Source organism: Mesocricetus auratus, unplaced genomic scaffold, assembly GCF_017639785.1.
Source record: "Mesocricetus auratus isolate SY011 unplaced genomic scaffold, BCM_Maur_2.0 Super-Scaffold_100007, whole genome shotgun sequence".
In the NCBI taxonomy this organism is placed as follows: Eukaryota; Metazoa; Chordata; class Mammalia; order Rodentia; family Cricetidae; genus Mesocricetus; species Mesocricetus auratus.
Genome location: NW_024429191.1, coordinates 2947450 through 2966406, shown reverse-complemented (window position 1 = coordinate 2966406; position 18957 = coordinate 2947450).

The window sequence follows — 18957 nt, the reverse complement described above, 5'->3', positions numbered from 1 at the left end:
GTGCCGGTACTCTCCTATAGGAGCTGCTGCTCCTTTCAAAGCTGTCTTCTTAGGATTTCCAAAGGCATCACTGAATTCCTCGTGTAGAATTCAGAGAGGGACCATAGTCAGGAGAAATCATTTGACCCTTCCCCTCAGAACTTCAAGTTCAGGGGAAAAAATATAGTGTTAGGTCAGTTGAGGGAGGCCTGTTCACTGACTGCTGGTTTGTTAAAGGTTAGTTTATTATTTGCTTTTGGAAAGCATTTGATTAGAGAAAGGTTATGCTGTATAGAGACAGATAGGTATGTGGGGAGATGGATGATAGGCAGATTGTGGTAGACAGATATGTAGAGGGACAGAGAAATAAGTGGGGAGTTACATAAGTGGGAGGGGTAGGCAGGTGGAGAGGGCTGTGTGTGAGGGGGTAGGTAGAGAGATAGGTGATGATATGATGGGTATCTCTAGTGGGGCAGATGAATAGATGCTGGCAGGAGGCTACCAACTTCCTTTTGAGGAGGGCTTTCCTTTAGTCCAAGGCCATGTTCTCTCTCAATAATGTTAATGTTCATTCATATTCTGTCAGAATATTATGTCACCATCACCACAATCTCCAACTTGCTTCCTGCCCACGTGACTAAGGCTGCCTCGTTTGTGCCTTGGCCCCACCTCTGCATCCCGTCAGCAGCCTCTCCTCTATAAGCCAGGACTGTTCCTGCTGCCTTTTTGCTCAGATCCTCCTGACTTCCAACTCGGTGCAGACTTCAGTGTCCTCACCCTGGTTGGCACGGCTCTCACACCCCCATCACACTCTAACCTTGACTCTCCCATCTCTTCCCATGTACTTGCTCTGGCCTCTTGGCTGCCCCCCTCCTCATTCTCAGTTTGTTCCCGCTTCTGCTTGTTGTTGATAATTTCTCCTGCTGTATTATCTTAAAAAAGCCATCTCTGGATAAAGTAGCTGAATCCTCCATTCCTCCCCCCTCCTCCCACGCCTTGTTCAAGGCGAGGCTAACATGCTAGGATGCTGAATTTGTTGAATAAATGAGCAAATGAGCAATTAATTATAAGAGACACTTTACATTCCATTGTACTCAATTTATCAAGGTGTTTAATAGCTGGTTACTGTCCCTTGCCTTAAAGACAGGGAAACTGAGTTCAGAGTTCATTGGTTGGCCAGCCTGGACAGGGCTACATCCGAGCTTCCATCTGTCTCAGAGGGTGATGTGTTCATTGCCTTTCAGTAGTCATGGGCTCTCTAGGATGTGGCTCTCTCTGCAGCAGGACTGCAGGGAGGGCAGGACAATGGTTTCAAGTGCTGTGGCTCCACTAGCAGTGGTTCTCAACCTGTGAGTCCGGATGCTTTGACAAACCTCTATCTCCAAAAATGTTTGCATCACCATTTGTAACAGCAGCAAAATTACAGTTGTGAAATAGCAACAAAATAATTTTGTGGTTGGGGGGATCACCACAACGTGGAAACTGTATTAAAGGGTCTCATCATTAGGAAGGTTGAGAACCACTGCTCTAGAAAGAGGGTATTATTGGAATAGCGACGTTGGAGGCAGTGAGATGTAAAGAAAACTTGTTGGTTTATTTGCACTTCTTTTTTGTTTTCTGGTGTTATGTGTGTGTCTCCGTGTGTGTGTGTGTGTGTGTGTGTGTGTGTGTGTGTGTGTACATGTGTGTTCTGATGTGTGCTTGTGGATGAACATAACTGTGGAAAGCAGATGTTGATTTGACTGTCTCTTTCTCAGTAGCTCTCCATCTTACTTGAGGTAGGGGTCTCTCACCAGACCTACAACTCACCAATTTGTCTTGACTAGCTGGACAGCAAGTTCCAGTAATCTTCTTATTTCTGCTCCCCAGTGCCTGGATCACAGATGTGTACAGTGGCACCCAGCCTTCTACTGTGGGTGCTCAGAACCTGACCTCCTCAGGCACCTGTCTGACTGAGCCACCGCCCCGTCCATGTTCCTGCATTTTGAGTGTGGTTTGCCAGGCCTTTGAAGATGGCACTCACCCCTACTACCACACTCTACTCCGCTGTGACGCTGTGGACACCCTGTAGCGATGGTGGTGCCCCCATACTCCATGTGTGCTTGCAGACCCCTCGCCACTTTGGTTGTTCCCAGCTGTCCTTGCATGCTCTGGTGAAGCTGGCTTCCTCTAGCTCTTCTTTTAAGTGGTGACAAACCATTCAGCCTCTCTAGAGAGTAATGTGACTAAAAATAACCCAGCTGCCATTTCCTTCACCTTTTAATTTAAAGACAACACAGATGCACTCCAGAAAATGCTGTGAATGGAGCCGAAAGGCATTCCTGCCCCAGCAGCCACGCTGAATCAGAAATACCTTCTGTGCAGCAAAGTCCCTCCCCTGATATGACCTAACAGTGTGGTTTTTGGAGGAAGATGACTTTATTTTGAAACTCAGCTAAATGTGACTATATTCACACAAGTACTGCTCTTCAGAGCATATCTCAAAGAAGAAGAAACGGTGAGCTACTGAATAGGACCATCACACACACAGCAAACAGGAGAGCAAGAAGCTGGGATAGGCAGTCTGACTATGATTTATGTGAGCATTGCATGAATAAGGAAGCATAATAGGAGTGCACATAGGAAACCCGATAGCAGAGGCACACAGCCTCAATCAAAACCAGTGATGGCTGGGCAGTGGTGGCATATGCCTTTAATCCCAGCATGCAGGAGGCAGAGGCAGGCAGGTCTCTGAGTTGGAGGTTAGCTTGGTCTACAGAGTGAGTTCTAGGACAGCCAGGGATAAACAGAGAAACAATGTCTTGGAAAAAAACAGAGATGCTCACAACAAAACCACAGCTAATGGTGTTACATGCCTACTCCATAGGGCAGTTCTGAAACCCCAAACAGACATGCTTTTGAGAACTGAAAACGGTAGCTCCCATACTATTGTAGTGTAACCGATGTGGGATAATGTTCTTGTTCACTGTAAAGATTTGTAACACATATTGGCTTAATAAAATGCTGATTGGTCTGTAGCCGGGTAGGAAGTATAAGCGGGGCTACCAGACTAGGAGAATTCTGGGAAGTGGAAAGGAAAGACACAGTCACTAGCCAGATGCAGAGGAACCAAGAAGAGTATGCCTTACTGAGAAAAGGTACCAAGCCACATTGCTAAACATAGATAAGAATTATGGGTTAATTTTAGTTGTAAGAGCTAGAAAGCAATAATCCTGAACAATAGACCAAACAGTTTATAATTAATATAAGTCCTTGTGTGTTAATTTGGAACTAAATGCCTCCAGGACTGGGTGGGGCAGAAACTTCAGTCTACATGTAACTATAAATTGAAAAACCAAAGGAAGACCTGAACACTTCATAGATCATTTGGCCTTTTCTAATGTAACATCAAGAGACAATAATAATATAGACTAAATTTGAAATAAACCAAATGCCCCTCAATAGCTGAGTGAGTAAATAATTTGTAGTACAGGACATTACAAGAGCAACGGGAATAAGTAAATTATAACCACATACAAAACCCATATACCTTAATCAGAGCTGTAAACAAAAACCCAAATTGAGAAAACAATTCATCAAAGCACTACAGTGGAAATCCATTATATAAAACTCAAAACAAAGCTCAACAATACTATTTGTATATTCTTGCTGAGAAGTATCAGGGAGAAATACACACACACACACACACACACACACACACACACACACTTGTAACTTACACCTAAGACAGGACTGGCCTTATCATGGCAGATGATTCCCTTGGGGAGAGAGAAATAATAAGACATCAGTATAAGCTATTGACATTTGATAGTTGCCAGGAGAGGGAGAGTCAGTTTCTTTTAATGGTGTGAGCTCATGATAAGTCAAACCACACTCTAGGGAAGGCCTTGTCATCAAAAGCAGTTGGGAAACACAGACAGGACTCAATGGGAGAAGGAGGAGGGGATGACTACTAAAAGTTGGGTATGGATGGAGAGGGTGTACCTGTGAGGAGTTGGGGAGGGAGAAGATGGACAAACACACTGTATGAAATTCCCAAAGATATAGTATTATTTAAATGTTAATAATGACTGATAATAGCTTCAACACTAGGCAATGCTTCCACTGTCAGCATCTTATCCAACAAACCAAAGCAGTCATTATTTATTGTTGTGTCTTCTGTTTCACTACGCATGTGTATCCATGTGGTTTATGTGGACACTCATGTGCAAGCGTGAGAGCATGGGGACACGCAGAGGCCAGAGAAGGACCTTGGACAGTTTGTTCTATCACTTTCCAATGTATTCCATTGAGACAAGGTGTCTCGTTAAATCTCTAGGTAGGCTGGCAGCCAGCAAGCCCACCTATCCTCCTGTCTCTGACCCAACCATCGACAGTGCTGGCCTTATAGGAGTGTGCAGTCAAGTTGGCTTTTCTTAATATTTTGTGGGAACTCCAACCCAGGCCCTCATGCTTATACAGCAAGCATTTTAATGCACTGAGCCGTCTCCACAGAATCACTATCCATGAGTTATAGCTCGGAGAACAGGCTGGAGGTGTTAGATTGTTGGGCTCATCTGTGGTTCAACTAAGAGACTCAATGGCTTCTCTTGTGGAGGGAGCAGTCCCAGGCCACAGGGCTTCCCTTTACACAAAAGCTGCAGCCTTCTTTGTGGTTCATTTCCACGAGAGAGACGGTTCATTTGCAACCTGGTTCTTAGCATAGAGAGCTTTTATCCAATGCTCATGGTCAGGCTTGTGCTGAAGGGCATCGGTCATGGATCCCAGCGTGCAGTCATGGTAAAAACCATTGAGTTGAGTCTGCTGGGTTTGAGAAGGCCCCGGCAGATTCAAATTATCCGACAGCTGTCCTTTTCTAAGCCATGAGCAGATAGCAGGCTGCACACCTTCCCCTGAGTTGGAGCAGTATGGTGCAGAGGTCTCTACTCTGTGCCTCTTCCCAGAGCACTGCTGGGAAAATGTCTAAGAATAATGATGGTCTAGTGGCCTGGGATCATCTGGGAATGAAGCTGGATGATCTGTCTGCTTCCTGCCTGAATTTGCACTTTACACTTTCCCAAGCTAGGAACATGGGAAGTGGACAAGGAGGAAAGGAACTCTCTGGAAATCAGATCAGGGAAATGATGTGACAGCAATAAAAGGGGAGAAACAAAGACCTCGATCATTTATGGGTGGTACCATAGCATGATGGGAAAGAGGGAGCAGAGCTCAGCCAGAACCACAAAGACATCGAGGAAAAGAAATCTCTCCTGGGTCAGGGCTTCCATCTCCAGGTTCTAGGACAATAGGCACCACAAACATATTTGTGAAGTGAGTAATGAACGAACTGTCTTGTTAATATTACTGTTTTTTTAAGGGTCTGTCATTTTTATCATGATTAGCCTCCATAACTTGTCTTCTTGGTTCTTTTGAATACTGGACAAAGATGATCCAAACCAGGCTTTTGACTTATGGACATCAGGTGCTAGAAAGAACAGAAACATCAGTTTGGTATTATCACTAGGAACAAGGGTCAGGAATGTTATGGGACATTTGAGATGTAGGGAGGCAGGAACTCTCTCTCTCTCTCTCTCTCTCTCTCTCTCTCTCTCTCTCTCTCTCTCTCTCTCTCTCTCTCTGCTGGGATGGGCAGGAGCCAGCTGGATTAGAAAAGATGGCTCTCAAACTGAAAACTAGGTAATCTGGCCTTCAGATGTTTTAATTTAGGCCACTATTTTATTAGCTGTTTTTAATCTGTTACCATATAGCTCCCATTACTGTGACAAATGCCTAAGATTGTCAGGACAAAACACTGACAATAAGTTGATTTGGTTTGTGGTGGCTCATCAAGGAGGGGACATGTGGCAGAACAAAACTGGACACCTCATGGCTGGAGGATGGAAGAGTTAGTGAGAAAGAAGAGAGAAGAGAAAAAGAGAAGGGAGGGTGGAGAGAGGAGGGAGGAGGGAGGAGAGAAAGGCGGTGGGGCCCCGTAATCCCTTCAAGGGCACAACTCCAAAGACTTAAATGCATCCCTGTACATCCCCATGCAGAAGGCTGGAGACAGAGGCCTTTAGGAGATATTTAGGTGTGAGTTGTATTACACATGCACAAATTGTGGGATTTCCTTTAGAAATATAGAGTGCTGGTTTCCATTGAGAACTAGAACCTCCGAGTATATTGGACAGGATCCCTCTGGAAATAACTGACTGTGTGAGGCAGCCATGTCCCTTGGGACAGATGGACCATGTCCCCTCCCATCTACCACCTCTGCTTTGGTGCTTCGGCTGAATTTTATCATCAACCTGGCCTCTGTGAACATTTGTATCCTACATTTCAAAGTCCAGAGTGCTAACCATTACACCATGGGGCCTCTCATTTGTATCCTACATTTCTATCTGACACCTTAGCTCGTGTGTGTGTGTGTGTGAGTGTGTGTAAGCGTGCACGTGGAGGCTGGCCTTTAATATCATGTGTCTTCCTTAGCTGTTTCCCACTCTAGTTTTTCTCAGGCAGGCTCCCACACTGGACCTGTGGAGAAGCCATTGACTAGGTTTGCTGGCTGCAATGATCTCTCTGTCTTTACCTATCTCTCCATCCCCGAGTGCTGGGATGATGGGTGTTCACCACCACACCCACATTTTGCTTAGGTGCTTCCCATGGAACTCTGGTTTTCATACTTATGTAGTCCGTCAGTCTACCCACTGGGCGTCTTTCCATCCCCTCCTTGTGTTATTTCTTTGCTTCCCACTAAACACGTCAGTGCCTTTGACAAGGATACATTCTGGGAGTCCTTCGTGACAGTGTCTTCGGTATCTCATCCATCCCATTTCTTAGCACCTCTGCATGCCCAGCCCGTGCTCCCACAGGGGTGTGTTGTCCTTCACTTTCTACCTGAGCCCTCTGACAAACACGGTTGGTCACTTGCTCAGCTTCATGGGTTGGAGAAACTGGAGAGAACTGCTTTCAGGCAGTTCAAGTCCCAAACCTGCATCCCTGTGGCCAGCCCGCTGTCTCTGTGCGGGCTCCAGTGTGGAGCAATTCGGGAGCATTCCTGGAGGTTTCACTTTAAAAACCACGTGGATGATAGCACCATCCGGCAGAACCTGGTTCCCTGGGTTCACCTGATGATGTTTTTGTGCCACTTGAGAGTCAGGAGGGAGCTTTGGTATCTATCCCTTCTAGTCGCCAGCTCCCAAGTCCATGCTATGGCAGCCAGAACATGGACCTTGAAGTTTGGGTAGCTTGATTTCAAATTCTAGCTCTGCCTCTCAGGAGCTATGGGATCATGAACACACAATACCAGCCCTGAGCTTGGATTTCCTCCTGTTACAAAATGGGGGTGGCCGAGATGAGGTAAAACACAGTGAATCAGCAATATCCAGCACACAGCAGGCGCCAAGCAATATTAATTTTTGCTTCTAGTGTTCTTCTGTCTCCATTCTGAGGCAACTTACAAGTAAGGTTTTCCTAAGGAGTAGTCCAGAGAAGACAGATGTTAGAGACAGGTGCAGAATTCTGTTGAAGATTTCATAACATTTATTTCTAGATCCGATGTCAGAGAAGGAAACCTCGGCTCTCCCACTGTAGAGGAGAGAGAATTCTACCCACCTTCTGCCTAATGCGCAGGAAAGTGGGATAGTGCATGACTTGATTAAAAGCTGTAGAATATCTTGCCGTCTGCAAATGAGTGACAATTAAACAGGAACAGCGTTCAGCGATTTCATTACCTGGTTAGGTAACATGCCCCCAAACAGCGTGCCTTAGTAATTACCGTACACTTTCCTTAAATACCCCATTTGCTGATTGTCTTATAACCGGATGATACACATCCATAATTTTATATTTATGGATAAGTGCTCTTTCCTGACAACTTGAACATCTAAATTATGCAACACAAAATCAGATAATTGCAGAGAAACATTTGTCGTCTGGCGTGTGAGATCTCCAGTAAAGAGTGTAATTATACGGTGTCTGTTTGGAGGTGGGTTCCTGATGTTTGTCAGTTGTCTTTCCATCATATTGCTTTTAAAAGTGAAATTCAAATGTAAAGAATGGTTTACACCCTCAACGACTCTCATCAGATTGCCATGTCCTTGCTTTCGCTTCCCAGAGTTCTTAGAGCCGTGGGTACAGATAAGCTTAACCAAGTCAGCTGCTTTAACGAGGGTTATTCTTCGCTGTGTATCTGCTTTACTTGTCGTGTCACTCAGGTCTGGCCAATGACCTAACTCTATTCTTCAGGTAGTAGTGATTGGCTCAGTGCTTGGTGATGTGAACCTAGCAGAGCAAATCCCTATTCACCCTGGAGTTGAAGTAGATGCCATGGGAAAACACTCGCTTGTAGGTGGAAGAAGAAAGGAGACTGTTGGAGGGGGTCCAACTGCTGCCATTTTTTTCCTATTGTATATTAGTTACTTGATCACCTTGTTGTGATCAAATACGTCCTAAAAAGCAATTCAGGGGAGGAAGTGTGTGTGTTCTGGGTTATAATTTGAGGGACACGCTTCATCACAGCAGGGAAGATGTTGTGGCAGAGGCATGAGGAGCATCTGCACCAGGAAGTGGAGAGTGGGCAGCAAAAGAGGCAGGGACAGAAAGTCTTGACAGCTTCCTCCAGACAGGCTCCACCACCTAACGGTCACAACCTTCCCAAACAGTGCCACCCACTGGGGACCAAGTATTCAATCATGTGAGCCTGTGGGAGAGACTTCTTATTCAAACACAGTGCCTGTCATGTAGAAAAAGAGAGGGCCAGTTAGAGTTGAGTTCCTAGCATGTGCAGATAATAGACATAATGCTTCCTTATCTGAGATGAAAAGGATGAAGTTAAGGAGATAAAAGGAGGAGATAAACTGATGGAGGAGGGTTGAAAGGAGGGGAAAGAGGAAGTAGGTGTTTGTAGTGTTAATTAAGACCCAAGGTTCTTCAGTGGGGACACCATCCTCACTTATCTTTCAGTTTAGGCAGAACGCTAATGACGCAGACGGGATGAGAATGGGGTGGGCAGGAGGGAGAGACAGAGAGAGAGAGAGAGAGAGAGAGAGAGAGAGAGAGAGAGAGAGAGAGAGAGAGAGAGGAGAGGGAGAGGGAGAAAGAGAGAGAGAGAGAGAGGGAGGAAGAGAGAGAGAGAGGGAGGAAGAGAGAGAGAGAGAAAGAGAGAGAGAGAGAGAGAAAATGAGGAGAGTGGGAACAGTTCTGAAGAAAGGCAAAGAAAATAGATTCTCTACACAACCATAGTCATTCTCTAGGGGAATTGGATGAATGTGTGTGTCTGTGTGTGTGTGTGTATTAAGACAGCTTCTGTTAAAATAGCCATAATACCCGAATCACACTTAAGACACTGAGAACACTGTAGTCCTTGGTGTGCTTTTGTAGTTGGAATAGGTCCACAGTAACTATCTGGTATTGGGAAAGCCAACAACACTGTAGTTGCTTGGTCCACAAAGATTATTGTCCCAGCAGTCCCCAGTTTAGCTCCAAAAATCAGGAAGTTTCCTGGGGAGCTACCTTAATCCAGGGTCAGAGCCTGCAAAGGTCGGTTCTCATGTCAGAGAAGGACTCAGCAGCAGCAGCCATAGAAACAGGATTGGCAGCCAGCTCTGCTCTCTCTATCTGAACTGCTACCAGGAAGTGAGCCCAGAATAGGGGTAGGTCTTCCTGAATTAATTAATTAAGAATAGTTTTTCAGGAGTAGCTCCTTTCTTGGGTGAATATAATTTGTGGCAAATTGACATTAAAACCAACTACAATGCCCAGTGAGATCCATTAAGGACTTGTGACCTCCAGAACTAATGGGATAATGCATTTGTGTCTTTCATGCTATAGGAACATGAAAACAACACGCTGGCTGTGCCTTTGAAAAGTTGAAGGTACTTTGATTTGGATCTTAAAACCGAAAAGCTTGTGTGTTGAAGGCTTGGTCCCCAGATCCTGGCTCTTGGGACTTTTAGGGGGTGGAGCCTAGTGGAAAGAACTTAGGTCTCTGGGGACGTGTCTTTGTTTAGAGTGGACAGAGCCAGGTACCACTGTCACTTTCTCTCACCACCGTGTTTTCCCACTCCTCCCTTCCTCTTCCATTTCTTTCCCTTTTCTCCCCTCTCATCTTCCATTGCTCTACATTTTCTCCTCTCTTCCTCTCTGTCCCTCATTCTATCCCTCTCTCTCCACTCTCTATCTTCCTCTTCTTCCTTTTCCAGTTACCATAACATGATGAACTTTATTTCCCCATCTTCTATTCTCCCTCTCCACTGGCCCCTAGACAATGGAATATACCAACCACAGACTAAGACCTTTGCTACTATGACAAAAAAGAAATCTTTACTTCTTTTTAGTTGGTCATCTCAGGTATGCTGGCACAGTAACAGAAAGATAACATAGAATCCATGGAACCATTTATTCCTGCAGCCATAATTCCCTTTGAGGTGATGGGGCGGTGTGTGTGGGATTCTTAAAGAAGCGAAGCCTCCAGCATTGGCTGTTGCGGATGGGAGCAGCATGACTGAGCTGGAAAATGGGGTCTGGAAAAGGTCTGTAGGAGGTAGAGGGAAGATGTTCTCTTGTGGCTATGGAGGATAGCAATCATATGTACTTAGAGAAGAGGTAAAAGTCCTGTGGCTGGTCAGTTGAGATGGGAACTTGACCATGGCTTCTATAGCATCATGGCAAGAGATGACGAGAATTAGGGTTAGAACAGAGTAGAAAGAGCAATGCCAAGTCTAAGGCACAAATCTGGGTCCACACCTCTTCTGCATAGGCACTCAGCAACACAAAGAATTCATATAGAGGACAGAAGGCAAACCATTATGGAGGTATCATTTCTCACACCTTGGTGGATGGGAGCTCAGGGTCTGATCAATTTGGTGATGAGAACAATGACTTGACTGTCTGTAAGCATTATACAGCAGCTTTTGAGCCCTGTGTGGCCTTATGTTCTACAAGCTAGTATGCTCACTGGATGAGCATCAGGCCAGCAGGAGGGCTAGAGGGACCAGGACTCATTGGCTATTTCATCTTTCCAGAAGAGTTAGGAAGAACTACAAACTGAGCTTATTGGAAAGACTAATGGGTCTCCCTGACCAGAATTCCCTGGGATGTAGGAGAAGAAGCTGTTCAGTGAGGACGACTCCTCTGATGGAGCTTTGAACTTGGCACTTGCCACCCAAATGCTATGTACCCTCCCTTCTGGGGTGGGGTGGCCTTGAGAAAAATCACATCATCTCTCAGGGTTTCTGTTCTCCATGCAGAGTAGGTGCACTTTCACTGCGGTAGGCTCTTCAGGAGCAGGCTCTGTATGGTCTTTTCAAAGGCGGTATTTTAAGCTTCAACACTCGCTGGGTGGGGAAGGACACAGGATTGGGCTGAGAAGAGCTGAACTGTTGAGCAAGAGCAGTAGAGACCTCAGCCAACTGCAACATCATCAGCTACCTGGATGTGGGATGACCTGGGTCCTCCCCAGCTAGACAGATAAGGGCTGGGCCAATTATTGGCTACAGACTGCCCTGGGAAGGAAACATGACCTTGAGTAAGGCAGTTCTTCCTGCCTAGGGACGGGATTCCTGGGGAGGAATGTGACTGAGCTGTTAGGTAGCAATACTGCCAGCATCTGAAAGGAACAAATGCTCCCAAGATGAGATGTGCTAGCACACGGGACATCCAGCACAAAGAGCCACCTTTAGCAGAGTCAGGGGAATTAGAGTTGGCAGAGTGTGCCAAGTGATTGACATGGACCTCGGCACATGCCACCCTCCCAGCCAATGGTTGTTGGCGATGTTATTATTATCACAGCAATTCTGTTGTCAATACCCGGGGTAGTGAGCAATTTCCAAGCAACCTTAAGATCTAGGAAATTCAGAGGAAACGTAATCCTCAGAGAGTTCAGTGGCCTCAGAGGAGCCTGTAATCTCAGAGGCACTGACAGTAGATTTATGTCCTGAAAAGTCTGTCAAGACTGCAAACAAAGGGACTGGTGTTGTTTTTGAAAAGAAAAGCCAGAAGGAAGCAGAAGTTTCTACAAAGCCTTTGTTTACTTGAACGTAGCCTAGTTTATGGTTCTCTAGGGCCAAGGACATGGCAATAAACATCAGAATGTACTCATGTTCCTTGAGGTGTTTTTTAGTCTGCAGTCTTCTTCTCACTGGACCTGATGCTGAGTGGGACCTGGCTAATATTTTACAGCATCAATTCTGGAGCACGGGAGTAAACAGGGCACTCTAAGGAACTTCCTTGCCTCTGCCTCTTGGTGGACCTTGTCCTTCATGCTCTGCCCCCTTTATCTCTTCATGGAAAGAAAAAAATAATAGGCCAGGAGAACCTGTAGCTGGATACAAAGTTCTGTGTGATTCGTTGGGAGTTTGTGCCCAAAGCCCCCTTCTTGGATGTTCCAAGAGACACTGACACGGGTGGGAATCTGAAGGCCAGTGGTGAATGTGTGAAGATGAGACCTGCCACCTTAGAATCCTGAGACTTTATGTGGGGGACTGGTACATAACAGAAACTAACTAAAGTGTTTATGTATTGAATGAACAAATGAACGAACAAATGAATGAATGAATGAATGAGTTAATTCTTACCCAGAAGATATGGAATGCCCCAAATTCATCCTTTTCACTTCTATGTCACAGAAGAGTCAGTGTGTTCCTAAGCCCAGAGATGTGACTTACATGCTTATCTTGAGACACTACATTTCCTCTGAGCCCTGGGACCCTTGGGCGGTTGTGTTAACTTGTCTCTGGCTATCTCTGCATCAGTGAACCCCTGGGTTGGCTTTCTTCTTTCCCCACATTTTTGTTCACCTCTTCTCTGGAACAAGCTGAGCTCTTCCGTAGAGAGGCCTTCTGCACAGGCTCTGTCTCAGGCTGTGTTGTTCATTTTTAGTTGATAGGATACTTTTTCATCACTGTGACAAAATGCCTGACACAGACAACAACCGGAAGGAAGGATTTATTTTGCTCATGGTTTTAATCCATTATCACGAGGAGGCTGTGATGGATTAGAGTAGCTCTCTGCATGGAAGGAATGCCCTTCATAGTCACGTGACTGAATTGTGTCTTGTCTCAGGAATGTCGTCTACTGGTCTGGAGCTCACTGAATATGCTTGACTGGCCAGTGAGTCCCAGGGCTCTGCCTGTCTCCGTTCCCTAACAGTAGGATTACTCATATTATCATACCTGGCTTTTTACATAGGTTCTGGGGATTACACAGGATTTCATGTTTACAAGGAGAGCACTTTGCCAATGGGGCTACAATGCCAGCCTTAATCTATTACTCTTACCCTTGTCGTAAGTCTATAAGGCAAGTTCTCTTATGATCCTATTGGACAGATGGATACACAGATACCAGGGAAGGCTTGTAAACTTGTCTGTATGATTTAACACTGGGTGAAGGGCCTGTACCTTTGGCATTCTCAGCTTTGCAACATCTCTAACTTTTCTTTAATGTGTGATACACAGAACCTTTCCTATGCCACCCCACTTACCTCAGTGGGGTCCAAGCACTGCTATTGTCCTTATTGGGGAGACCTAGCCACCCAGCACCACTTGTGTAAGCTGTGCATTCTAAACTTATTTCTCAGTGTTCTTGAGAAGGGGCTTCATCAGGGTTCCTCTCAGTGCCAATGGTCACTCATGAGTCTGGGAAGCATCCAGGCTTATTCCCAGAACTCTTGGGAGATGGATAAATCCATTGCTCACAAGCCTTGTGGATAGGTTAACTTGGATCTTATTATGTCCAGCCATCAGTGGCCCTTTAATTATGAATGTATCGTTGTATCTTATTTTTCAAGGCAACAAAACCATTCACTTAAAGTAGCTCGTGCTCAGCCCATCTTCCCAGATAAACATAAATAAATCACACCACTTTCCCATGAATTATGCATTGAATACACATCTGTAAAACTTCCCCATCAGTGGTAGGACTTTGAACATATGGGGTTTTAATTGGACACTAAATCAATTTTCATATCTCTGTTGATGGAATTTTAGAAATGATTCCTAGCTTTATTTAAAATGTCAGTCCTTGTTACATGATAAAAAACAAACCTTGGCCCCTGTGATTCTGACACTCACTGCTTGTTTTCTTGTTGAACAATTCAAACCTTAGCCCAGGCTACCTACGATAGCAAGGTTAGTGTGGCTAGTAGCAATTGAGCAGCAGAGTGCTCAAGCAGCACCCAGAAGCAGACGGCAGAATTACTGAGGAAATTCATATATGGTAAGAGCATGCGCAGGGTGGGCGGGGGAGGCTTGCTGGAGTCTAGAGTGGAGTAGACAAGGCGGGAGAGAAGACTGATGTGAAATCACGCACTCTTTCCTCCCCAACTCATTCAATCTACATTCTTCTTCTGCATGGCTTTGCTCCATTTTAAGGATGTGAAGATTAAGGTTTACATTGGTCATTTTCCTCACAACATCATGCTGTTGTGCCCAAATTCTCAACACCAAGACACCTATTCTGATACAAAAGCAAAGAGTCTTTTATTGTTTAATGAATTAACTGTCTATAACTTGGGCCCTTCCCATTTACCTCGGTGGGTTGTGTGAGAAGGACCCCAAGGGGCTGTGAGGCTGGGGGTGGGGGTGGGGGTGGGGGGTGTGGGGAGGGATGATTTATTGGGAGAAACAAGGGGAGTGTTTAGGGCTACAAAACAGTCTCAGGATTGGTGCGCTTTTGGGCTTGGACAACCTGGCCTGTGTTGATTGGTTAACTGGTTGTTATGGCCAGGGCAGTTACTATGCTTGGCATGTCCCTGTTATTCCACTAATGTACTCCCAGAGCCTGCCAGCTAACTTCTGATTGGTTCCTTGCCTCGAGGAGGGCATCTGACCTCCTTGTGACTAGGGCAGCTCCTGCAAGGTCAGAAGGCCAGAAACCAAGCACATATGCTGAGTCAGGGGCCTTTGTCTTGCTAGGGCTGTTTTGCAGTCTGTCATGGCTGTTAAAGCTGGGTGACGGTCTGGTCCCTTCAATGCAAGTATCAGCTCTGGGTGGTGACTCTGGCTTCTGAGCAATTGATCTTTTCCAGATAGTGAAGGCTTCATGGACAAGTGTGTGACATCTTGCCAGAGCCTCTGCTTCCTGGCAGGTGGTTATGTTCAGCAGCTTTCTGTTGCTGTGACGAAATGCCGGAGCTAGACAGCTTAAGGATTAAAGGCTTACTTTGGCTCACAGTTTCAGTGACTTCAGACCACAGTGGCTCAGTTCTATTGTTTCCGGTCTTGTGGTGAAGTGAGCATCATGGTAGAGAGGATGGGTGGAGCAAAGTTGCTCCCTTCTGGTGGCTGGGAAGGAAGAAGGAGAGATGCTGATGAGAAGGAGAGGAGGGGGGCCCTGAAGACAAAATCCACCCTTCAAAGACCCACTGACATACTTCCTCCAACTAGGCTATAAATGGATGAATCCACGGATGAGATCACAGCCACGTGATCCAATTACATCCCAAAGGTCTGAGCTTTGCTTCATTGAGGAGAGTACCTGTGGGTATTTTTCTGGGGCTGGGGGTAGTGGCATTTAAGATCCCAACCATAACAAAGACAACATGATACTGCTTAATGGGATGGTGATATGCTGGAAAGTTTCCTAGTTAAATGATACAATTCCTCAGGGGTCTGTGGTGAGACAAGATTATATATCCTGTGAAGAAATGAGCTCCACTACAGTGAGTGTAATCAAGAAAGAGCCTGTGATAACTCTCCTGGGACTCCAGTGAACTTGGAAGTTCCTGTGAATGTGTAAGTGGAAATGTTTTCAGATCAAAGAGTGTGCAAAGCCATTGCAAGAAGGTATTTATCGCCAAGCCGAGGAGCGAGTCCTTAATCACAGGCTCCCACTTCAGAACAGGAACAAAATTGTGTTGTTATTTATTCAGTGTATGGAATCCCTAGGGAAAATACACCATTACAAAGGTTCTTACAGGAATTTAGTGTGTTCTAGGACATAGGTTGTCATGCAATCCTTCTGTCATGCTTCATACCTTCTCTGAACCCTGAGTATGTGCATGTTTCACTCGGCTGGGAGTATCTTCCTAGTTCCTTGTTTATATCTCAGTATCCCCAGGGCACAGTCGGCACTCTCGTAATGCTTATTAAACTGTGTTGCAAAGACAGCATGGAGTCACGGTCATCATTGAACACACAAGGGCTCCTGTCTCTGTCTCTGTGTTGTCCCATCTGAGCTCCTCCACAGTGTCAATCAGATCCCTTTTAGGAAGAGGAAATTGCCTAGGGAAGCCTCTCTGTCAACAATAAGCCCACCTAGTGTGGCCGAGGGTCTCATAGAGACCTCCTGTAGATGAGGGAAATGAGGCTCCAGAAGTCTGTCCTAGGTTTTACACTCAACCAGGAAGTGGTGATGCCTAGGGTGAACCTGAGCTGAGCTGATCTCAATATCATCGTGCTGACCCACATGTCCAACTTCTGCACTGTGGGGCCACGTCACAGTAAGTCCACGGTGACTTGAAAGTCTCACAAGTAGGGAGTGCACTGAATACATCTAACCTCCTGGACGCCATAACTGTGCACAGCACACTGTGGTGTCAGTTGCTCCTCTCTGATTACCAAGCTGTATAGGTGCTGTGGCTTGCTGCCGCTGTGGGGCGTCATGAGTGAGAGACTGTACTGCATCTTTTTTTGTAAACACCAAGAAAATATCAAAATTCAAAGTATTGTTTCTGTTGAATTCATATTGATTTCTTGCCATCATAAAGCAGAACCATCATAAGCTGGGAACCGCAGGCACTTGAAGACTAGAAGCAATGATTGACAGAAACAACAACAGGCCACAGGCAAGGGTTGGCTGGCATGCTGTATAGTCTTTTTTTTTCCACTGAAACCTCAAAGATCTCATAGTTAGGTACTATCACACCTTTGTCTCAACGAGGCGTGGGGGAACTGATATTGCAGCTAATAAGAAACAGAATCTGACTGTGAACCTGAGATATCTGCTTTTAACAACTGAGCTTTGTTGGTAATTGCGGGACACACTCCAGTGCACAGTAACATTTTCCCTAGGATGCCATGGTGGCATAGAACATTGCTGGAGTCACACAGTGCGTGAGAGGATGAGTTGGACCTCTTGGCCTACGTGGGCTCCCAGGTTCCTTTGTTAAGTCACACATGTGTTCCCGTCACTCCATCTTATCCATGCCTGACCTTGTGGATGCTCCCAGGTGGTCTGAAGGACTTCTAACCCTAATAGGTAGAACCTTCCCCAGGGGAGTGAATGATAGCCAATATTCTCTGGGGGAACTAGACTTGGAATGGACCCAATTCTTATTTTCTCATTATTTTGATTCTGAGTTTCTGCAAATTGAAGACTCGGGAGCATGAGGATTAGGCAATTTTCTTGCCTCCTGTAATGCACTTTCTCAGAATTGGTTCTATCAAGACAATTATCTGAAGCCTTTGGATTGCTCCCGCAGGCAAACCTGAGAAGTCAGATGGCACATCTTCATACACAGACAGGTTTGGGGGTTCTTTCATCTTCCTTGGCCTTGCAGGCACATAGAGGGAAGGCAGGGCAGAAGGGAAATTGCTGCAGAGCTAAAGTCTGGCCCTCCCTGCTGTGCAAATCTCCTATGTGGAATCATTGCACCAAGGGGCCTGGCTAGGGCTCAGTTGATAGAGTAATTGCCTAAAGAGAGCAAAGCCATGGGGCTTTGCCCTAGCACTGCATACGGGGCTTCCTGGTGCAGCCGTGCAATCCCAGGGAGAAGGAGCTGCGAGCAAGAGGGTCAGAAGTTCATCATCCTTGGCTCCATGGTGAATTCATGTCTACCCAGGTCAGTATGAGCTTCATGAGACCCTGCTTCAAAAACAAAAGAAAAGAAAATAGACACACCAAATACGCGCTCTTCTGAATTGTGAGCCAAACTAAATTCTTCCTCCTTTGAAAAAAAATCAATCAAACAAAATGAGACAAAAAGAGCACCAAGTCTTCCTGACACTTTCCTGGACCTTTCAAAAGGCTCGTACTGACCCTCTGTAGTGGGTATTATCATTTACATTCATTAAAAATTCTCTTATCTTACTTTGTGTTGTATCTGTGTGTGTGTGTGTGTGTGTGTGTGTGTGTGTGTCTGCCTCATGTGTAGTGTGTGCAGGTGCCTTCAGAGACCACAAGAGGTCTTTGGATCCTTTGGAACTGGGGTTATAGAAGGTTGTAAACCATTTGCCATGGATGTCAGGAATCGAACTTGGGTCCTCTGTAAAAGCAGCAAGTACCCTTAATCACTGATCAGGTCCTTCAGCCTCCTGTCATGTGCATCCTCAACTGAGGAAACAGGCTCACCGAGGTGAAATTTAATTTTTCAGTTTCAAGTTGGAGAACCAAGCACCAGAAGGGTCACACACTATTTTCAAGGAGTATTTCAAAAGTGGCTAGGCAGGATGTCAGGGCAAGTGTGTGTTTCCTGGTCCCGTTCTGTTGTGTGAGCCATCCTGCCTCCCTCTGCTTTCTGCTGCTGTGAGGTGAAGATCTTTGTTCTGGTAAATACCCATGATGCCCTACCTTACCCCAGGCTCACAGCCATGGAGCAAGCCCACCATGGGCTTGTGTCTGAAATGGTAAATTAAAAGAAGTCTTTCTCTGTAACAGTGGGAACATATCTGGCTGGCATGGGAGGCACTTATTGATTGTAATTCAGGTCACCTACAATGGTTAGATGGCCTGCTCTGCTGTTCCTTATTCCTTCTCACTGAAATTTTTCAATAATCCCACAGGATCACAAAACACCAGCTATTGCTCCTTTTATGCTTTTAAGGGTTCACGTTTCATAATAATATGTGCAAATATATGCATTTGAAAATCATTGTTATTTTCCCATCAGTGGAAATGCAAGGCAAATCTCCTGCTCCAGACCTCAGCTTCCCTACTTGTAAAATGATAACAGCAAAAAACGGTGTAACTTGTGAGGTTTATATGCATTTAACTAAAATTAAAGCATGTACAGTGGTCAGTATACTGATGAACCTTGGTAGGTGTTCAATATATAACTAGTATTAT